This window comes from Clarias gariepinus, chromosome 3, assembly GCF_024256425.1.
Source record: "Clarias gariepinus isolate MV-2021 ecotype Netherlands chromosome 3, CGAR_prim_01v2, whole genome shotgun sequence".
NCBI classification, from domain to species: Eukaryota; Metazoa; Chordata; class Actinopteri; order Siluriformes; family Clariidae; genus Clarias; species Clarias gariepinus.
Window position 1 is genome coordinate 39783988 of NC_071102.1, and position 8285 is coordinate 39792272.

Genomic DNA, 8285 nt, shown 5'->3' on the forward strand with positions numbered 1-8285 from the left:
ATGAGTGTGCAAATCTGCATCTGTAAAGTGGATCAAAAGCAAGTCCGCCTCATGTTTTTCATGCATACAGAAAAAAGAGAGAGAGAATTGACAGGATCTCTGTTCGCCTCCCCAAGCAGCTGATGACATTTGATCTACAGCCAGTGCTGGCTTGATCTAATGAGTGAGGCTAGTCTGGTGTAGAGCAGAGCCTGAGAGTCAGGTTTGCAGATAGTTTCATTTGATTACTGATCAAAGAGCCACTAATAAATCAGGACACAAAACCCCCTGATCTAACCACTATCAGCTCCACGCAGAGGAAACTCTGAGAGAAAACGTGGCTATACACTGACGTGGCCAAACCAGACCTTTACAGCAATAAGCACTTCTTCACCAAACTATTTTAGACTTTGTCAAATATACATTATGACATAGTGAAAACCTTTCTTCATATATTCCAGTATATCTGAGGTCAGAGCAGAGTCAGCCATGATACAGCACCTGTGAGCAGAGAGAGTTGAAAGCCTTGACTAAAAGCACAGCAACAGCAACCTGGTTTCGATGGGGCTTGAACTGATGACCTTCCGATCAGTAACTCAGTGTAGTAACTCTCTGAACTACCACCACCCCACAGTTACCATTAAGTGAGCAGCACATAATTGCATAGAATGGCTGCACAGTAGTGTAGTGGTTAGCACTGTCGCCTCGCACCTGAAGCATTGGGGTTTGAAGTGGTGGGTTTCCTCCAGCGATTTATTCCCAAAGTCTAAAGACATGCAGATTAGGTTAAGTGGCGTTCCCAAATTGCCCATAGTGTATGAATGAGTGTGTGAACGTTGACAGGAAGCCCTACAATTGTGAAAATGGGGATAAATACAATGGTCACCACTGGCCTTCACCATCCCTGGTTGGACAACTAAGGTTCCTACATGGATAAACAGATGGAATTGCACAGAATGTCTTTGTACGATGTAGAATTATCAGTTTTCTCCACGAGAACTACGAGGTACAAAACCCGTTCCAGCATGATAGTGGACCTGTGCACAAACTGAGCTCCGTTAAGCCATGAAGTTGGAGTAGAAGAACATAAGTGTCCTACAGAACCCTGACTGGATACAATCCCACTGAACAACTGAAACTGGAGCCTCCTCGACCTCCTGATCTCACTAATGCTCTTGCAGCTAAATGAACACAAAATCCTGACAACCACACTCCATAATCTAGTGGAAACCCCTCCCAGATTTTTTGGGAGTGATGAGATGATATAATATAGCGAATTATGTGTCCACAAACTTTTAGCCATATACATAGTTATTAGGCCTTCCAGTATTCTTAAAACAAACAAGAAGAGCTTGTTTTTTCTTTTTGACATCACAATAAGGGTTTAGTGGAAATCATTAAAACGGATAACGGCTTTTAGGCTCAGCGAGGCATTGATTGAGTAAGCCACCCGGAAAGAAGGTGCATGAGGAACCAGTGGCGTTCTGCCATCAAGTTCTGCAGCTGAGCGCGCAAGCCTGAGAATCTATATTAAAAATCAAGCCTGGGGTGCTTTGGATTTGTTCAGATAGGAATTACGGTCAAACAGTGTGCTTGTGTTTCTGCGCCAGTTCATCTCCGTGTTTGTTTTAATAGATAGGATCTGACAAGGAAATTACACCAGCACATCTCCTCACTAACGCCATTTTTTCTTTTGTGTTCCTCAAACGTGCTTTCCAGTCGACGGACTGCGTTCGGTTTAAGTAGAAGCCGACCCAGACTGGACACAGGGGAGTCCGCTAAGTCCAGCATCCAGCGCTTCCAGCTAAAGTCTCCATCGACTGCTTATGTTGTCCAACACTTTTTTGCCTGGCAGGCCGCGCTGAGCCGAGAGGATCACGAGTATCAATCTCTGAGCTGTCAACCCAACTAACCCCATCCTAGCCGAGGGGTAGAGTGCGATCCCGTCCTCTTTATCTGGAGATGTGCTCTGGCTGGTGGGTGTCCACTGCCATTTTGCTCTGCACATCATCCGGAGAGACTTAGATTAAGTTGCCTTGGGGAAGCAGGGCGGGTCAAGCGGTGCCAGACGTCGGGAGGAACAGTTTGGCTCATAAAAAATACATGACATTTTAAACAGTTGTCGCTGTCAGGATCTGCATTTTTTTTCCCCCTCACTCCATTTCAGGATTTATATTTAATGATAGCAGGAGAGGTTTTTTTTTTCCCCCCAAAGTGAGTCAGCCACATAGTAAATCTTGGACACAATCAGTAATTATACACTGTATGATTAATTATAGGTAAGAAATGAGTGAGAATGGGATGGAAATTGCTGGCAGATCAGCAGCAGAGAAATAATATCAAAACGGGGAAAATTTGCCATTTGGGATTTGAGCTTTTAAACAAAAAAAAATGAAACAGCAGCAATGAAAAATAGCTTTTTGGTTAACCATTACTGACATAAACCTCATCCTAACACAAATAAGGGTGTGTGTCAGCGTGTGCTCTTTCAGGAAAATAATCATAAGATGAAGTACTTTGTAAGTGGATCGATTGTTATTTCCAATACTTATGCTTTCCAATGTATTATTTAACTTTAAACCATAATGCCCATAATGACTTTATAATGTATTTAAAAACTTTTTTTGTTATACTTTTAATCATTAAGTTAGTTAAAAGATAAAATAATTACAATATTGTAAAAAAAAAATTCTAAAGATCCTTTAGAGTCCTAAAGATTCTTCGATTGGTGGAAAAATCCTAAATGTCGTTTAAAATCCATCCATTCCATAGATAGATCGATCACATATAAACAGTTCAATAAAACATCAAACTCTGTTTATGATTATTAGGGTTAGATTATGCAAAGCAACTGTGCACAAGTTATTACTGTAGAAACAATAAGAACGAGGCTCATTAACGATGTCTGTTCGCTATAGCCCCGCCCACTCCCGAACATCAAAGAGACCTTACTTACTGGATGCCAGTGTCAAAACCCACAACCCAACCAGTCATGGAAGCACTTTCAGCACGAAAGCTACAAAGCTTCTAACACAAGGCTGAATCCCAAATCCCTCTTTAAGCCTTGATCCAGGGCACTACTTGATGTGTGGAACAAGGGATTCTACATCCAATATATAGTTTTCTATTACCTGTACCTTATCATTTAATGATTTTTTCATAAAAAGAGGACTTAATGTTTTCTGGTTTATAGGGAATAATTGTCCTTAATCGCAATAATGTTAATAATGAAACAAGAATTAACTTTTTGGAAGTAACACTACTTTGCATTAGAACTTTGTAAACTGTTAAAATGTGATGTAGCTTTCTATAGTAAGTTAAGCATGCAGTTGTTGGCAAGTCAGTGTTGCTTAAGCACAACACACTCCAACCTTTAAAGCGGTAACAATAACTTGTGTTGTGTCACATCACACCACCCTCGCATGAATTACCATCATACTGAAGGTGTTCAAGTCAATCCCTGACTAGTAATGAGACGGTCTAAAACCAATTACTATGTCCAGTACAGTGATGAGACTCTTAGCCACAGTATTAATATGTGAACGGTGCAAAGGTTTTAAAGAAGGCTGTACGTCAGTGAATGATGACCTCGGCTGAGGTGGCATGGAGCCCACTGCAGTCGTTCCTGTGATTATTTAGCGAGTGGAATGTCTGATCCAGGAAAATCAATGGATATCTAGTCACCAACTTGCAGAAGAGATGCACTTGCAAGTTACTGGAACTCTGCTGGGAGTTATTGCCACATTCGCTGTACAGTCCTGACCTCGCTTTATTAAAGGGCCATACAGAAGTTCCTGGGAGGCCAGTGTTTCAGCAGTGAGGCAGGCAGTCTGATCATACTGAGAAGTCTTTCTACCTTGATGGTATCCAAGCACTAGGATAAGCAGAAACACTGGGTTAAGAGGAGTAAGGGTAGCTCAGTGGTTAAGGTATTGGCCCACAGTTGGAAGGGTACCCAGGGTTAAATCCCATAACCGCCACTGTCGGGCCCGTTAAGCAAGGCCCTTAACCCTCAACTGCTCAGATGTATAATAAGATAAAAATGTAAGTCGCTCTAGATAAGGGCGTCTACCGAATGCCTAAATGTAAGTGCATTCTGCAAAATCCAAGGTCCCGGTTTGACTCGAACATCTTCTAATGCTTCACAAGGCTGTGCAGGTTTTTTGATAATCTGGAGAGAAAAAAAAAATATCACACATCACGCTGGTAACCTTTAACAAGCTCCCAACACACACATTAAGCTGAACACTCTCCGTCTCACTCGTCCACTGCTGAGCGCTGAACAGAGGTGTCCCAAACACACACCCTGGAAGAATCAATTAATATCGATTTTCTTACGAAGTTCCCCTGCACTTTACAGAGTCGAGGCAGGGAGGGAAGAGGAACAAAAGGAGATAAAAACCGTCGCTGAAGAACAGAAGTGAACCGCTTTACTGGGCGTAAGTGATATTACTGAATGCCGTGACGGACTCGCAGACACAGACAACGGAAGGAGACGCCATCCTCGGTCAGGTGATGCCACTTTCCTAAAGCCCCGTGCGGTAGAAGCAGAGGATCGATCCTGGTTCGTTCACGCTCTCACATGGATTCACACGACTCACAACTTCATTTTTCATATTTATATTAATGTTTTTGGCAGTCAGAAGTCTTTGATGTTGTAATGATCTATGTTTTTGAGTCAATTAGCAGACCAGGAGTTATTTATATCTGCATTCAGGGCATTTTTTTTTTTTTGTGATGGGGATTTGCAGGCAGCGGGATGTCTATATTTTGGGTCAGTTATATGTCATACACTTTTTTTTTAGGATTTTGAAAGTAATTTTGGAGCACTTAGTTACTGATTATGAAGGTCTTTTAGTTTTGGAAAATGTTCTATTTAGGACTCTTGGGGTATTTATGAGGTCAGGGGTATTTAGCAATCATTACAGTGTTTATATGTGGAGTTTGGAGAAATTAAAAGATCAAGGGAAATGTACCCTAAAGCATTGGGGCAATAAGATGTTAGTGGGATATTTATTTTTGGGTTTTGGCATTCAGGTCGTATTTACACAAAGGGCGTTCAAGTCAAAACCGGGATCTGTGATGAAATTTCTGGTGAATGACAAGTACGGTACTGCGGCGAGACTCTAAGCTGCAATAAAATATTTGTTCATGTGAACATTCTGAAATGCCTGATCCTTGCAGAACAACAGATTACTTGTCGCCAACTTGTGCGGGTGCGGGCAGTAAGGTCCTCATGTACGTGCAGGTTGCCGGAGAATAAAATTAACTGCGGGACTCCCGCAAAATGGATTTATCTTAAAATTAATTTATTGAAAACAAATACTATATTATTTATCCACTGCACAAAAGCAACAAGAACGACTAAATTGAAATAAAAACTATTTACAGGCACAAGGTCAGAACTTATTTTTATTTATTGAAAAATAAGAATAACTTATGTTCAATGTTTGGATATTGCTGAAGGCAAAAAAGCCTAACGTTCTGAAGCAGCATTAGACCAAATGCTTTTCTGTTTGATCACTTGAGAAATCAACGTTTATTATTATTTTGTTTCATTGCAAAATTATTAGCCTATTTCTAACAGTTCTGATTGTATTTCTATGTTCTGAAAAGCTCCTCGTTCGTGTCCATGTTCATCATTCCATTTAATCAAACTCAGATAAAACGAAACATATTTATTTTCCTTTTCTTTTTTTATATATACTCAAAAGGGAAGCAATTGAAACGAATAACAGAGTAGCGGAAAGGAGCAGTAAAAATAAAACTACTTATATGTTTACCTGCGGGCGGAAGCGGGACAAAACTTGAATACTGCGGGCGGGAGCGGAAGAAAATAATATATATTTTTGCGGGAGTTCCTGGGAGGCCAGCGTTTCAGAATTGAGGCAGGCAGTCCGATCATGGCTCCAGCATACTGAGAGAACTTTCTACCTTGATGGTGTCCAAGCACTAGTGAAACACTGGGATAAGTGCATTAGTGTAGCAGGAGATCATATAAAAAAAACAACAACGCACAATTTATTATTATTTTTTTTACTCTTATAACTGTGTTCTGTTATTCTGTACTGTTATCAAAAAGTTTAACTTGAACAACCCTCGTATTTGGGTTTGAGGCAATTAGAAGTCACATTTAACTTTTATTTCAGAAGACTTAGTGTTCCTGTGGATATTTCTTTGGGGTTCATGGGGTATTTATGAGCAAAGGGGCATTTTGGCTTTAAAGAGATTTTTATTTTGAAGTTATACCATTCAGGTGGCTTTTAAATTTGGGTTTGGGGCGTTATTTTGCTCGATTGATTTGTTTCCTTTTACAGTGTATGAATAGTCATCTAAAAGACAAAGTCTTTTTAAAAGTTTTAAGATCATTATCTAGACCAATACATTAGATCAAGATCATCCTTTAATATCGCAGTCACAAACCCGAGTGTTTGTACACAGCAGTAAACAGCCACTCTGGCCTAAAGCTACAGGACGGATAAAAAGGAACACGTCTCGTACGTCTGGAACACCAGATCACCAAAGACTAATGATGATGTGAGCACAATTTCTCTGCAATTATTTTTACTTTATGAAATTGTTACCTTGCTTTTGCAGGTTTTTTTCTCTCTCACTTGCTAATGAGATCAGTGTGCTGTTTGTCCACGATGCAAGCTTCAGGGCAAACGCATACGCAAGGGAGGAATCGGGTTATCAGTATTCTACACATTTTTTTTTCTCCATTGGTTCAGCATTCTCCTGCCCTTGACTTAGAGGCCTGGAGTACTTTCACCACCATGGTAAATAAACATTATTCTGTCTTGTTCAGAGATCCCGAGTACAGGCAAAAGTTTGTGGACGTCACACCCAAACATCTTCCCTGTGCACAAACTGAGTTCCTTGAATATGGTTTCGGTGTCTCACTCAGGTGAAAAAGTGAACGTTTAGATAGGATCATACAACACCATTCTCCATAATACATAATGCATCTTATCCCCGGATCTATGCTTGGTTATTTGTAAATATGCATCCACATTTATATTTTTAGCAGATAAAAAGAAACACATTTGCTAAATACAATTTCATGCCCTTTTATGTTTTAGCATCTGTAACTTTTTAAAATTCTAATATTTTAATGAACTTAATTGTCATTTACATAAAACTTGGACAATTTCGATTTCACGTGAAAAGACCATAAACCTGAAAAAGTGTATTGTTCTAAAATGCTAAATTGTTAAGATAAAGCAACATGAATTTGTCATGGTTACGGACACTACAGAATTTTTAGGAAAAACTCCTTAATTTTGCACGGAATGCTTTAATTTAAGCAACAATTTGTACAGGTCATATACTTCTAGAAGCTCACACCAATTTAAGTATCGATACGAAATCTAAATAATCTGCATTGTAAATAATTATTGTTTGAAGCGAACCTGAAAAATAGCAATTTTGGGGCACATATAAAATCATCTCTTTAAGAAAGCAACGTGAAATTTTTGGGAAGCAAGATTGGTCACTTTAGTGTTGCATAAACTTCAGAAGTAGCTTCTTTAGCCACACACACATTTTCTGTATTATATGTACAACATAAAAATAAAATAAAATCAGCACCAATAGTGTTACGGCTGGAGTGCACAGAACTCTGACTGAGCTCGACCAAACTTAACACCTTTGGGACGAACTGGAGCTGAAGCCTCCTCGACATCCCTTAAACTCTTGTACAGCCAGAGCTACCCTCCAGAATCGAGTAGAGAGGCTTCCCAGAAGAGTGGAGCTCATTATGAGAGAGAATCTGGATCTGGAATGTGATGTTCAGGAAGGGTGATATGGGTGTGATGGTCAGGTGTCCACAAACACCGATGGACAGACGTGAGTGCATCCATTCCAGTTAAAGTGTTTAAAGAAGCAAGAGATGCTGTCATTTACCAAGGGGCTTTCTGAAGCAGCATTGAGGAAGATGAGTGGAGTCACAGCGGAGAGAAGGAGAGAGAGAGAGAGATCATGCTGGGATAAAATGTAATGGTTTCTGAGGGACTCCAGCCTGATCACCGACATCATCAATCTGCTGTACACATTGAGGCTGAATGGGGCTAATGGCAGAATTCAGGGATGATTAGGTGGAGAGAAAAGAGAGACTGGGTGGGGGGGGGGGTCGTACTGGCTACTGGCTGTGAGGATTAGTACACTGGAAGCAACTGTTAGAGTTCAGGAGAGCCGAGAAGTGACACTGGTGTGCATTTACATTTAGGCATTTGGCAGACGCTCTTATCCAGAGCGACTTACATTTTTATCTCATTATACATCTGAGCAGTTGAGGGTTAAGGGCC